This window comes from Octodon degus, unplaced genomic scaffold (assembly GCF_000260255.1).
Source record: "Octodon degus isolate 3935 unplaced genomic scaffold, OctDeg1.0 scaffold00023, whole genome shotgun sequence".
NCBI lineage: Eukaryota > Metazoa > Chordata > Mammalia > Rodentia > Octodontidae > Octodon > Octodon degus.
Genome location: NW_004524599.1, coordinates 3,146,203 through 3,160,668, shown reverse-complemented (window position 1 = coordinate 3,160,668; position 14,466 = coordinate 3,146,203).

The window sequence follows — 14,466 nt, the reverse complement described above, 5'->3', positions numbered from 1 at the left end:
TTTCTTTCTTTCTTTCTTTCTTTCTTTCTTTCTTTCTTTCTTTCTTTCTTTCTTTCTTTCTTTCTTTCTTTCTTTCCTAGAACCAGGGATTGAATTCAGGCCTTTGTGCTTGCCCAGGCAAGCACTTATTCTGCTGAGCTACCTCCCCGGTGCCTTGGAAGTCTTTAATAAGAATTAGAAACAGAAAATGATTGAGACAGTTATTACCTATAGTAAGATTCCAGCTTAACCCAGACAGGCAGGAAAGCCCTAATAATTGAGCCTTATTAACTAACATACATGATAATTATAGTCACAGTAGATTATTAAGGTACCTGGTTGCAACTTTGAATCACATGAGAAATATTTTTAGCAATAGAATGGCTCACTTCAGAGCTTCTGATTTAACTGTTCTGAAACAGAGTATCTACCATTCTGTGTAAGAGTTGCCCAGGTGTCTTAGCCAGTTTCTCATCCCTGGAACAAAATGCCCAATACACACAATTTACTGGAGGAGAAGTTTATCTTGGTTTACATTTTCAGTCAGTGGTTGGCTGGCTGCAAAGTGAAAAATGTCTGGCAGAGAAAAGCTGCTCCTGTCATGTGGCCAGGAAGCCAAACAAAGGGAAGATTTGGGGAAGCAGAGTCAGCCAGATCATGCCTCCAGTTACCTCTATTCAGGCCCTACTGCCTGTCAGCTCCCTCAGTTGCTGAACTCGCCAGTGGGTGACTCCACTGTGAGCACAGAGCCCCGTAATCCAGTCAGCTTCCTATACCTCTCCCTTTGAGTGCAAGAGAGTTCTGGGGATCATTCTAGAGCTAAGCCAGAAGGTCAAGTGATTGCCACGTGCAGCTAGGGCTGTAACAACTGAGGCAGTCACTGGGGCTGAGCTGCCCTACAAGGGAAGGAGCAGGAGCATTTTCTAGAACAGTTCTAGGATCCCAGAATCCTTGAATCTATCTCAATTCCAGAAGTCAGAGTTGTGCACAGACTCTTCAGCTGATGAAAGGATTGTGTCCTGGTCAAACTCTTAGCAGGTCATAAGTCAAAAAACAGCACACAGTACTATATGGGCATCCAACCTTTAGGTTGGCCTGGGTCATAAGCCCAGGAGAGGAATTTTCTAGGGTCACATATAAAATACACAGCATAGTTAATGTATATAAGTGATAAAATTTCCTTTTAAAACATATTTGTAGTACAATAGAAAAAGGGAGGGCAATAGAAACACAAAAGTAGTGGTGGGATAGTTGACCTTGTTTTTAGGAAACTAGTACGTCAGTGGCTGGTGGGATGGGAATGGTTGCCCAGATGTAATAGTTACATGTAATAATTAAATGAGAAAGCTTATATGTCTGAGCTGATACAAATAAGCACCTGTGATTTTAGGCACAACTACAGGTAAGTTGGAATACTACTGTCCATGATCAATGCATGCTCTGGTTTGGGGTTTTGCAAGGGAAGATAATATAATACAGGACACATTTTGTAAGATTATTTTATAATAAATGCCCAAAGAATCATATACAAAGAGTGCAGGAAATCTGTCCACACATTAAAGACCAAAAAATTCAGCTGATAATCCTAACATCTTGCATGAGTGCAGCTGAAAACCTAGAGCTCATAGCAATGCCTTCCACAAGTCCAACCCGAGGCCTACAGCCCAGGACAATATCTCAGGCAGACCCAGTTCATGGAGCAGTGCTGGGAAGGAACAAAGGTCAGTGATGGAAGCTAGACGTTCTGTGCCTGTAGAATAAAGGATCTGTGCTAGCAGCCTGATGTAGGGATCCTTTGGTCTCTCAGTGGTCCCTGGGAGAAAACAGGGATAGGATTTAGAAAATAAAGATAAGAGATAATAGCTGAGGTCAGGTGGTGGCCATGCCTGATTGGCAAAGGACCCCCAACAATAGTAGGGGTGTTTATACCTTTGCAAAGTTGCAAGACACAAGGTTGCCTAGTGACTAATAGCCCATAGTGTCCAAGCAGAATGTTTTTCTCAAGACTGATGTAGCTTGACTGCTTTAAGCAATGAGGTCTCATCCTTCCCTCCCACGTAGGATCAATTTCTAGCTTTAGAAACTCCTAGCAAGCTGAGGGATCCAAACTAGAGCCAGGAAGAAATGCTCAAGGAAAGAACCAGAGCTCCCCTGAAAAGTACTATAGCTATCGTGAGCAATGGTGAGGTCCCAAGCTCCTCTAAGCATGAGGAAACTAAGTTCCCGTCAGGAAAGTCAATGCAACAAGCTTCAGGAGGCTGCGCAGTACACCATCTTCCCCTCCAGAGCCTGGAAACAATGCTCAAGGTGAGGACCAGAGCTCCACAAACTGAACTGCAGCCATCCTCAGCAACTGAGGTACCAAGTGCCTCCTCTGATGAGAACAATCAAGTTCACCAGGAAATCCAGCATGATAAGGTCCTCCAAGGGAACCAACAACTCCTTGTAAGGTTTCTTCCTCTGCATGAAAGAGAACCAGGTGAAAGAAAAGAAATCCTTTAATGCCAGGTGCAGGAGAGAGACCAAAAGAGAAGCTGGAGACCCTGGAGGTGGAGACAGAGGTTGGAGCTTTTATGGGATTGGGCTAGGGGCAGAGGTTACACAGGCAGTACGGTGATGCATCAGGCACAGATTGGGGGAGGGTTGGTGTGCAAGAAAAATCAAAAAAGGAAGTACCCAGTTAACCCAGGGAGAGGGAATGGAAGACAGTCTAGGAGCAGTCTGTCATTGCTGGTTCTGGGATTCCTGCACCATGCCAACTCCCTGCCACTACAACCCAGGAGATCACTGCATGAGCCCAGACCCATCATTCATTATAGCTTCTGACAGCACTCAACAGCTTCCCTAAGAGCCCTCTAACAGCTTCTCCAGCTCTGCCTCTTGTGCTGCTGGCAACCATCCTCAGGTGGGCCTTCCGCCCTACCCCCAGCACCATGCTAGCTCATTTCAGCTTGGTGTAACAAGTTGACCACCAGTTGGCGTCCACCACAATCCACTCCTGGTCAACTTGATGACCATACATATTTTCTTAAACTAGTACTTAGGCAGATTTGTAAAAAGTTAACATGTCTTGGTCTATTTAGATTTATATTAATGTTACAATTATAAAATAGATTCTTTAATAAATGATGCTGGAAAAACTGGCTTTCTACATGCTGAAGGCTAAAATTAGATCCACATCTATCACCATGCATTAAACTACAGTCAAATGGCTCAAAGATTTAAACATTAAAGTAGAAACACTAGATCTCTTGTAGGAAAATTTAGGTAGAAATTTTAAAGACATAGGGGTAGGTAGAGAGTTATGAACAAAAATCAAACTGCACAGGAAATACTTCAAAGAATCAACACCTGGGATCTCATCTTTTTAAAAAGTTTTGGCATTTCAAAAAGAAACCACCAATAGAGTACAATTACATATATATAATTCTTTGCACTCATTCCTGCCCCAGAAGCCAAATATTTAAAGGGTAACCAAAATTCAAAGTTAAGGGCCAGGGAGATGGCTCAGTAGGATAAGCGCTTGACTGGCAAATGCAAGGATCTGAGTTCAATCCGCAAAAAAAAAAAAAAAAAAAAAAAAAAAAAGGAAAAAAGAAAATGTAGTTGCAAAAAAAAAAAATTCAAGGTTAAAACATAATACTTTGGGGACTGGGAAGATAGCTCGGCAGTCTAAGCACCTGCCTGGCAAGCTCAAGGACCTGGGTTCTATCCCCAGTACTGCATACCATGCTGGCCAGTGCTGTGCTAGCTACTGAAACTGGGTGTGGTGGCACATGCCTGTAATTCCAGCACTAGGGAGGCTGAGAAAAGAGGAGGATAACTGTGAGTCCAAGCTGCATACCAAAACTCTGCACCAAATAAATAAAAATCTTTTTAAAAAATAATACTTTGATTAATTAACCTGATTACAAATATATATCTTGAAAATGACATTGAAAACATATCAAAGGACTATTACAATCACAGTCCTTATTTCTTATTAATTTTTACAGTACATGGCAAGACTAACAAAAATCTCCTGCAACTTAAATACACTCTTATCTTCAGGTATAAAGCCTTCATTTTATTTTTCTATTATCCTGTTTTTGTTTTTTTTGTTTGTTTGTTTGTTTTGTTTTTTTTTGTGGAACCAAGGATTGAAATCAGGCCCTTGTGCTTGGTAGAGAAGCGCTTATTCCACTGAGCCATCTCCCCAGCCCTGTGTCCTCCTCTTAACAATAACATTCTCCTCTATTTCACCCTGGCAACCTAAAGCTCCATCAGAGCCTCCCTTTTGACTAAATGTTTCATATCATTCTACTGGCTCTTCACTCTTAATTTCAGACATAGATCTGGCCAACAGCTCTCAACCATAACCATGTCACCTTCCCAATGGTAGACTGCATTGAAATTTTTCTTTAACCACCCATGCAATATCTCTAAACACAAACAAAATGTAGACCAAATTTCTGCCAAAGGGGTTGGGGAGATAGCTCAGTAAAATAAGCATTTGCCTGGCAAGTGCAAGGGCCTGAGTTCAACCCCTGGTTCCGAAAAAAAAAAAAAATTCTGTCAAAGCACAATATACAACCTGGGTCCAGCAATCAGTACTGCCTTTCTCAATGGAAGCCCCCTGTGCTTCATCTTAACCAGCAGCATTCCCATCAGTACTCTGTCTTTCCATGCTTCACCAGAGTCTCTAACATAGTTTACAGCATACAGGGGCTGCCTCTTTTTCCAGTCTCTCAAAACTTTTCAAATTAATTCCAAAGGTTAAGCCACATGGCCAGGTAACATCATGATAATTACCCCACTCTTGGTACCAAATTCTGTCTTGGTTACTCTTCTTTCACTGCTGGGGCAGAATACCTGACATGCAGAAAGAAAAGAAATTAAGAAAGGAAAGGTTTATTCAGTTCACAGTTTGTGGAGCTTTCGGTTTATATTGGGCTGGCTCCTAGGCAGGGTGGCACATGGCAGAGGGCAGTAGTTCATGGTGGTGGAAAGTAGCAAAACAGAAACAGCAAAGAGGGAGGCACAGTGACATAAAGCAAGCCTCTTTCCCTCCCTTATATTGTGTTCAGGCTACCCACCCCAGGGTGAGGGTATCACTTACACTCATAATCCCAGCAGTGGGTCATGTATTAATCACAAACTTTAGAAGCCTGCCACATGACTGCATGAGGCTTTGGGGAGACATCTACACACAATGCATAACAATGCACTTGATTTGCTAAGTTGCACAGCACATTAACATAAATACGTTGTGGGCCTTGATTCAGCCATTGTGTGGTGAGTACAGGAAGCAGAGTTACCACTGCACTATGCCCTGAACTTATGAAGCTTTCAGTCATCACCTTGTGCACAGCCCAATCTAGAGCACCAACAATCAAGTAGCAAAAATGCTCCTTAAAAATCACACAATGGTATTACAAGTCGACCATCATGTGGGGCTGTATTACCAGCTGTCCAGAGCCATGTGGGACCTATGGTCCCTGGGGGGGCACACTTGCAGAGTATCAGTCCCCCCCTGTAATCATGGATTGACTGGGCCCTGTGGCTTGCTGCTACTGCCTAGCCTCATGAGAATGGATCATACTGCGTACCTCTAGCCTGGGGTAGAGCTAAATTCAGCCCCAAGGGTGGTTTCTACTGAACGTCTATGGGTTTGTCAAGTCAAATCACCTAAGCCAAATCATTGTAAGTTGGGGACCATTAGTAATTTCCCTTCACCTTTACCAGCTTATTCAAAAGGGCCTGAACCTCATTACTGCCTTAGAAATGCTTGGTTCTCTGGACCACTGGCCTGAGTCCTTTGCCTGGCTCTCTTTCTTACTTGCTTGCTTGATTTTTTCTTCTTTTCCTTCCTTTCTTCCTTTTTCCTTTCATTGTGTGTGGGTGTGGTGCTGGGGATCAAATCCAGGACATCACACATGCTAGACAAGCACTCTACCACTGAACTACACTTTCAGACCTTTTTAAGTTTTATTTTGAGATAGGGTCTCACTAAGTCGCTCGGGCCTCCAACTTGAAATTCTTCTGCCTCAGCCTCTCAAGGAGATGTGATTTCAGGCACATATTGCTGAACCTTTCTGCTGGCAGACCCTACAGGCAACAGTGAGTGGTGGATATGAAGAGAAAGATAAGCCAGGCAGTAGGCAGGAAGAAACAGCATCTGTCTGGTGGCCAAGAATGTGCTCGGGCTACTCCAAGTGAGCAATCTTTCTATAAGGATTCCTACACAGCAAAGGGAGAAAAACTCAGGACAACTGTGTTTGGCAATAACCAGGCCTCCTGGAAACAGAAAATTTCCATCATTGATGAAGCTCAGGAACGTGTGCTCCTTGACATGTGAGAAAACAGCAGGAGCGGGAAGTTTTCTCTGGCCTTCTCATACCACCTATCTTCTTTGAAGTGAGATATAAATCCGTCATGTGACAGCTTCCCTCCCTGTATCCAGAATAAAAGAGTGAAAGATGCAGAGAGGGCAAGAGGAATCTGAACTCACAGGCCTTGCCAAGACACCCCCCCCAATTCATGACCGTTAGATCACATACCTGTTACACTTTCCTAGAAAAAGAAGGGTCCTAATGGTGGGGACAAGTCATCTTGGAGCAGTCTGTCTTCCAAGCAGAATCACTTGTGTGACTACTTGTCATGTTGATGAATGCAAATAGGCCACCATTGTTCTGGAGAACGGTGAAAGAGAACATTTTGGTGGGGGAGGTGAAGAGATGGATGCATGGAGCTTCTTGAAAGGGTAAACATTGAAACTCTTGTATCTCCTTCTCTTTTCAAGCCATCCAACACAAATAACTCTATATGTCAAGGTGATCTCACTAGGGTCCCTAGTGAGACTCATTGTAGTGAATTGCTAATTGATGATCAACTTTTATACCCAACTGAATTGAACTAGCATTGTGCCAGGTGTGGGAGGGCCACCTGAGGGTTGTTGCTGGCAGCATAAGAGGCATAGCTGGAGAAGTTGATGGGAAACTGTTAAGAAAACTGTTGGAGCTGTTAGAAGCTTCTGGTTCTTCTGGGTGACTTTGTCATGCTGGCTTTCCTAATGAACTTGGGTGTTCTCATTGTTAGAGGAGCTCAGGACCTTATTGTCACTGGGGATTGTTACATTTCACTTTGGGGGAGTGCTGGTACTCATCTTGAGCATTGCTTCCTGGCTCCAGAGGGGAAGATGGTGCACAACTCAGTCTCCTAGAGAAGCTTGTCGCACTGGCTTTCCTGATGGGAACTCAGCTTCCTTCATGCTCAGAAGAGGTTGGGACCTCACTGTTGCTGAGGATGGTTGTGGTACTTTAGGGAGAGCTCTGGTTCTTACCTTGAGCATTTCTTCCTGGGTCCAGTTCAGATCCCTCAGCCTGCTAGCACCGATCCTTCATCCTGCTGGCATAGACTTCCTAGCTTCTCCCACTGACCTTTGGGTCTTCCCAGCACAGATCTGTGAAGTGACCTGCCCGAGACTTTACTGTGGGATCTAGGCCTCCAACTGGACTTGTGAGAGGCATTGTTTCTCTCTCTCTTTCTTTTTTTTTTCTGTTTTAATTTATTTGGTATAGGGTCTCACTATACAGTTCAGACTCAGAGTGGTCTTCCTGTTTTCAGCCTCCTCAGCACTGGGATTACAATGGTGAGCCACCATGCCCAGTCTCGGTGGCTGGCTCAGCGTGCCTGGGGGTGGGGCCCTCATAGCATGTGGTGCTGGGGATCAAACCCAAGTCCTTGCACTTGCCTAAGTAGGTCCTTAGTCCTGAGTTATCTCTCCAGCCCTGTGACAGGCATTGTTATGAGCTCTAAGCTTTCAGCTGAACTCATGCAAGATATTACAATCTAGGTCCTCATCGGATTCTTCTGTCTTTAGTATGTGGACAGATTTTCTGCACTCATTGTATATGATTCCTTGGGTGATTCATTATAAAATAACCTTCTAAAATATGCCCTGTATTGTATTGCTCACCTTGCAAATCCCCAAAGCACATCACTAATCTTGGTGGAAGAGAAAGAGGTGAAGGTGGGAAAGATAGGAAAGGTTTGCAAGGTCACTTCAGCCCAGAACACAACCTAAATTCTACCAGAGAAGGATCACTGAGCATAATGGAGGTTCTGGGAGTAGGGGTGGGAAGTGTGTGTGTGTGTGTGTGTGTGTGTGTGTGTAGAGACCTGAGTCACCAAAGATGATATCACTGTGCGCACAATACAATTTAGCATACGGTGATCAGTTTTAGCACAAAACAACCAAACACTACTCTAACTATAGTTAGTAATTATCCTCAAATCACAGCAAATGAATCTGAGTTTTGATTCTAACCAAGACAAAGTAAGACAAGCTTTAAGTTTCTGACTTTATTATGGGAGAAGAACTCCTAGGAAGGGAGGAAAGCCATGCAAAGACAGGTGAGTTGGAGACAAATTGGAATAACAAATTCCTCAAGGGATGGCGTGATACGTCAGGACCCAGTTCCTGTTTCCTTCCTCCCTTGCTCACACTGCTGTCGGGTACAGTCTGGGAAACATGGGTCATAACGATAGCTTCTTCTTTTAAAGATCCTTTGTCTATGTGGAGAGAACCCTAAACCACCCTTCTTCCATCATTTAATACAGAATATTGCCACTAAATATTTGTAGTGCCTTATTGCATTTTCACTGTTACAGCTTTAAATCAAATCAGATCTGGATGTACATCTCACAAGCCAAATGGAATTCAGCCAAGAATCAGGGCCAAAACCCTGCCCCTGGGCTGGTGAGATGGCTCAGAGGTCTAAGGCACCTACTTAGAACAAGCTGCAACAAAGCATTCGGACCACGGTTCAATCCCCCAGCACCACATGCCAGCCAGCCCGGCCCCCTGGTGGGCTGAGCTGGCCACACACAAATAAATAAAATTAAAAAAAAAAAAAAAAAAAAAAAAACAAAACCCTGCCCCTTTCATTTCTTCTTTGGCACCTCTTTGTTCTTTTTGCATCAAGGCCGATGCCTTTTGCTTAAAACGGATGGTGCATTTTGGGAAGAGAATTTCCACTAACTCTCCTGTTGTGCATCCATCACTAAATATAACCTCTGAGGTTAAGTCTCAAGTTTTTTTCACCCTAAAAATAGCTGAGTACTGAAATGGGAATTGAAATGAGCGGTTTCGAGTATCAGAAAGCTACTGAGGACATATGCCAACGATTTTCCCTCACTTCACCTGCTCCGGCTCTGGCTTCCTCCCACCGGGCAGCAGCTGCAGCCAGACACATCATCACTCTTCCTAAGCAGCAGTTAGACAACAAGCTAGGAAAACCCCAGTGAGGCATCAGTTTTTCCTTTAGTTATTAAAGACTTGGTCAATTTCTCTTTGGGAATACGACCTGATGCATTTTTGAGGAGAAATCATATTTGGAAACTAAAACAAATACTAATTCTAGACTTCTAGCCAACAACCTGATACAGTGCTTATCAGCACTTAGGAGAAATGTGAAACTTCAATGGTTCATGCTAAATATATCCTGTTGGGGGCTGGGGAGATACTTGGTGGTCTAAGTACCTGCCTGGCAAACACAAGGACTGGGATGTGATCCTTGTGCGTGCTATGTCGCCCACTGAAACCAGGTGTGATGGCGCACGCCCGTAATCCCAGCACTGGGGAGGGTGGCGCAGAAGGATCACTAGCAGCCTGAGCTGCACAGGGAAGTGAGATGCTGCACCAAATAAATAAATGAAAAAAATAAATACATCCTTTGAAATGAAACCTTAAATTATAGGATTTAACACAGCACTTCAGATTCTGTTCATTTTTCACAAAACAGAAGCATGCACACGTTCACCTATACAAAACATTAAAAAAAAAAAAAAAGTAGCTTGCAATAGAATTCCCAACAATGACAGTCAGGCAGTCTCATAAATTAGACTTAATGGAGACATTTGTGTGTGGTTTTTAAACTTTGTAGCTACCGATTGATACTGTAGGTCTGTATCTTCTATTACACCCAGCAGTAAAGTGAAGTGTTTCATTTCCAGATGGCATAGGAAGGGCACCGTTCTCAGTGGCGAACTTAAGCTTATGTGCTCCTTTGGCTAGAATAAAAAGACTGGGGAATTCCACTATTAGTAGCCAATTAGTCATTAAACAATGTACAACCTTCGTAAGTGACTATGACGCCAGATGGTGACCCTGTCGTGCATTTGCTCTCTTAGCCTGAAGGTGAGCATTTGAGAAACAGTCGTGCTTCTCAGCAGCAGTCAGTTTCTTAGAATGCAGAGCCAGATACCATGAACGAATGCAGTCCCCTCCTTTCACAAAGTGAGAACATCACTGCTGCACTTTGGAAACAGAGATGCCAGATGTCACAAAGAGCTCTTCATTTTCATTTTATTTCCACAGTCTCCAGTGTTTGCCGGTAGGGAAAAGTAAGGTACAGATACATTTAATGTCACAAATTGAACATTTAAAAATTCTCCATCTGCGGAGCTGGTGTAATTTGGGGCTTAATTTCCAAGTGACCTCTTTTTTTTTTCCTCAGTATTATTAACCTTACAATGAGCTACATAGACGATTGAAGACCAAAATACCATCAGGCTCCCTTCTCACCACTTTAATACTCCTCCTAAATTAGTAGAAGGAACAATAAGAGAAATGAATGGAAAGAGATACGCAGTTTCATTGCTTTGTACTCGGTGGAGTTGCCACAGCTGTGCCTTGACACTCTCTCTCGTTCCATGTGGGAGCTCCCTCACAGAGCGCAGGACATTCTTCTCTCTTTCCTGAGGTGCAGATCTAATCCAGCCTGACTGGGGCCTTCATGGAGAGTGGCATGGGGCAGGGTTGGCCTGGGCTTTTGCTCTTGCTCTTCTTCCCTCTTCTGTTTTAGCTTCTTTTGGTAGGACTGGGGGAAGGGGAAGGAGCTTTTATTTGACTAGTGATGCAGTCTTCTGCTGAGAGTCCTGAAGTTAATCTGAGCACTTTCCTGACCTGGGTGATCCAGCTCCCCTCTAGGCGGGCGTGCCCTCGCGTGGCCAGCAGCCATCTGACAGAACTTGTCACTGACACTACCCAAGTCTCTCACTGTCCCAGGAGAGCAGAAGTACCCTTGAGTCTGTTTATGAGTCCTAGTTTCAATCTGTTTATCTGAACCCCACAGAGGCACAGAGGGAAGCCAGTCAGTCATAAATCAGTCAGACTAAATAAAGACACAGAGACAGAAGTGATCAAAGCCAGGGGATGTCATTAAGGGCTTAAGCAAATTGCATGCATGTGAGACGAATCCTGGCTTGATGATGGTACTCCCCAAGGCAAATCATTCAGAATAAACTTAATCAACAAAATCACAGGGGACAAATGATACCTTACAGGCATAGGCAGTGCCTGCACTATGAAACAGTTGCCCTGTGAGGAGCTCCCAATGCTTAGACACCTAAGTGACATTTCAACCCTGCGCAGCAAAGCTGTTGATGGTGATTTGGGTGCAAGACCTACTGCATAGGAACCTGTCTCTCCCCCAGTGTGGATGAAAAGCAACAAGAGCCTGAATTCTGGGTTTGGGAGTGGGAGCCTAGTCCTTAGTGCAGAGGGTGAGATGCGTTCCTCCCCTTTACCAGGTTCAAGGCTAGTTTATTTTATTGTTTTTTCCTCCTAATTTTATTGAGAAACAAATAGCAATGAGACAGTTTCAAACCAAATTGGTAGGACAGTTTCAATAATTAACACATTGCATACATTCTTCCTAGTGGTTAATTGCTGTACAAGATGCAGACATGATATCCTATTTACAAACACCATTAGAACAAATCCCTCTATTCATTAAGAGAATGTAACTATATATCTATCCTAACCATTTTGAATACACAGATACAAAATGAATATTCATCTGTATCCCCCTTTTTTTTTTGTTAAGTTCTGTTATTTGAATATTATAGGTGTGTTAACTCAGCAAAATATTCTTAAAAAGTCCAGTAGTCCATAATAGTATTGGGTCTTCCACTTGACTGGCAATGTCAGAAATTGTTGACCTGAGTCCCCTACAGCTCAACATAACAGCATGGCTTTACTTCTTATATTTCATTTTTATACTTTTCTGCTGGATGGTTAAGACCAAGGTAAAGCAGGACCTATGCAACAAGAGTTGTAGCTTTTGGGTCTGATAAGGTCAGTGAAATCCCCTCAGGATTTATCCTGAGATCCTAGGGTACTTCAGATTGTAGATCCTCAAGGCTAGTTTTAACTATCTTCCTCCACTGAGAGACTCAACCTTCCTTTTCCTTCACCTGTGTGTGCCCTGACATCTCCAGAGCCCACAAATCACCTGCCCCAGCCTGCATAGCTTTCAAACTTCCCAGGGTGAGGACCATGGAGGGCGGCGAGAAGGTGAAGAAATAAAGACAAGATCTGGGATCATGTGGAGCCCCCTCTCCAGGTGGGAGGAAAAGGACCCAGCTCAGTTACTGCAGAGCATTTATGTGCATTTGGCCGTTGGTGTCACATGACATAGCTTTGCCTAGCAACACATTGCTTGGATTGCCTTGGGCGCCTGGCTTCCACAGGACTGGAGCAGCTAGTTTTTGCGGCTTGCCTTGGGAGCTCTTTGTTCTCAAACCAGTCTTGCTACAGCCTTGCACTGTGATCAACCTCCAGCTTCAGCTGCTCCCCGCACTTCCCTATCTACTTCCTCACTCAAACTCAGACCACTCACTGAAACTGTAGCAAAAAATGCCTCTGCCCAGCCAGAATGCTTCAGTTTCTTAATTGCTCAGGTGACAATTATTGGGTTGGGGAGATACTCAGCAGCATAAACCTTTTCCTGTCAGGAGCAAAGTCCTGAGTTTGATCCCTGGTACTGCTCCCCAACTCCCAAAAAAGTACCAGGTGACAGTTCCAGTTCCAGTTCCCATTGTTTCTTGTTTCTTAGAAATGGCTGGTCACTGCAGTTGGTCACTATGATGTACCTTGTACAAATCAGTCCCAATGGAAGCCATTCTGCCTCTGTACTTCCTGCTTGCTTATTCCATATAATGCCTAGATCACCAGAGATAGGGGGCCTTACATTTTGGGAGTGATCCCAATCAGTGTTCATTAAAGTCAAATAAGTCTGTGTGCCTCCAAATCCTGGTTGCTTTGGTGTTTCTACTTGCTGTTGCAAAATTAACAAAAAAGCAAAGAGAATTAGCTCAAAGTAACATTTGACTTTCTCATAGTGTTTACATCTTCTTTTGCAAAAGGATGCTTCTGTGTTTGGGTTATCACCTCACAGTAGCAATCTGGACCATCAGATTGGTCCATCAGACCATGGTCTGGACCATCAGACCATGTCATAAATTTATTGGGCAGGTGAGATAGCTCAGTGGACTAAGGGCCTGATTAGGCAAGCACAGGGACTAGGGTTTGATCCCTGGTACCACTGCCTTGCCGGCCCTACCCCCAGGCATACTGAGCCAGTGACTGAGACTGGGCGTGGTGGCACGCACCTGTAATCCCAGGACTGGGGAGGCTGAAAACAGGAGGATCACTAGGAGTCCAACTTTCATAGTGAGACCCTGTACAAAATACATTAAAAATAATAATAAATATGTTATTCATACAGGTTGTCTCTCACTGTAATTACTCAATTGCTTCTCAACTTCTGGGACACAGAAGGCATGTTGTTTCTGACCCTAAAGAAGCATGCTATAATCCTTGTGCCTACTCTGCTTGTGTAAGAAGGACTTCTCTCTTCCCCACTGGTGTGACTACTCAGGCATATCGATATAGGTCATAGATGTGTATTGTTTTTGGCAATCTACCACCTTTTAACTTTCTTTGGGCAAGGCACTCATTTGGAGGGATTATCTCCTCTCTGATTGGATATATTTGAGTAGGATTTTGAATCATGTTTTCCATCTTTTGTCTTGCCAAGAATCAGGTAAGCAATTTCACCTATTTTTTTTTTTCTTGAACTTAGTGACCCAAAGCCTAATTTCACTCAAAATGAAAAGGGTACTCAGTCTTTCTTGTGGGAATGTCATGACAAGATCATAAAGTAATCCCTGCTACTGAGATCTTCCAGAGGTACCAGAACTTACTTGTCTTTTTAAGTGCATTATTCTCTTCTTCTGTACTTCCTAAAGACTTCCTTTCACTCAGGCTAACTGTAGACTGGTTTTGTTGTCTGATACAGAGATCCCAGACCAATATAATTCTCTGAACTCCCTTTCCCTGTACCATGATCTCAGGGACAATGAACTCAAGGACATGAATGCAAAGGATTGACATACTTCTTATTCTACTAAGGGACCTCATTCCTTCCCCCAACCCTACCCTCATTCCCCAACCCCAAGGCCAATCCTAGGAAGACTGGAACATTCCAGTGTTTCTGATATTTCATTTGGAAGTTTCTGGAAGATTAGCTGAGCCTTGTTTGCTTTTTCTCTGTGAATGGCGATGCTGCAAACTTCCATTTCTTCCCACACATCTCAGAAATGTGTGTCCCCACCTTTCACTCATTTCTAGTCAGCCATGGTTCTCTGAGTTCTCTCAGT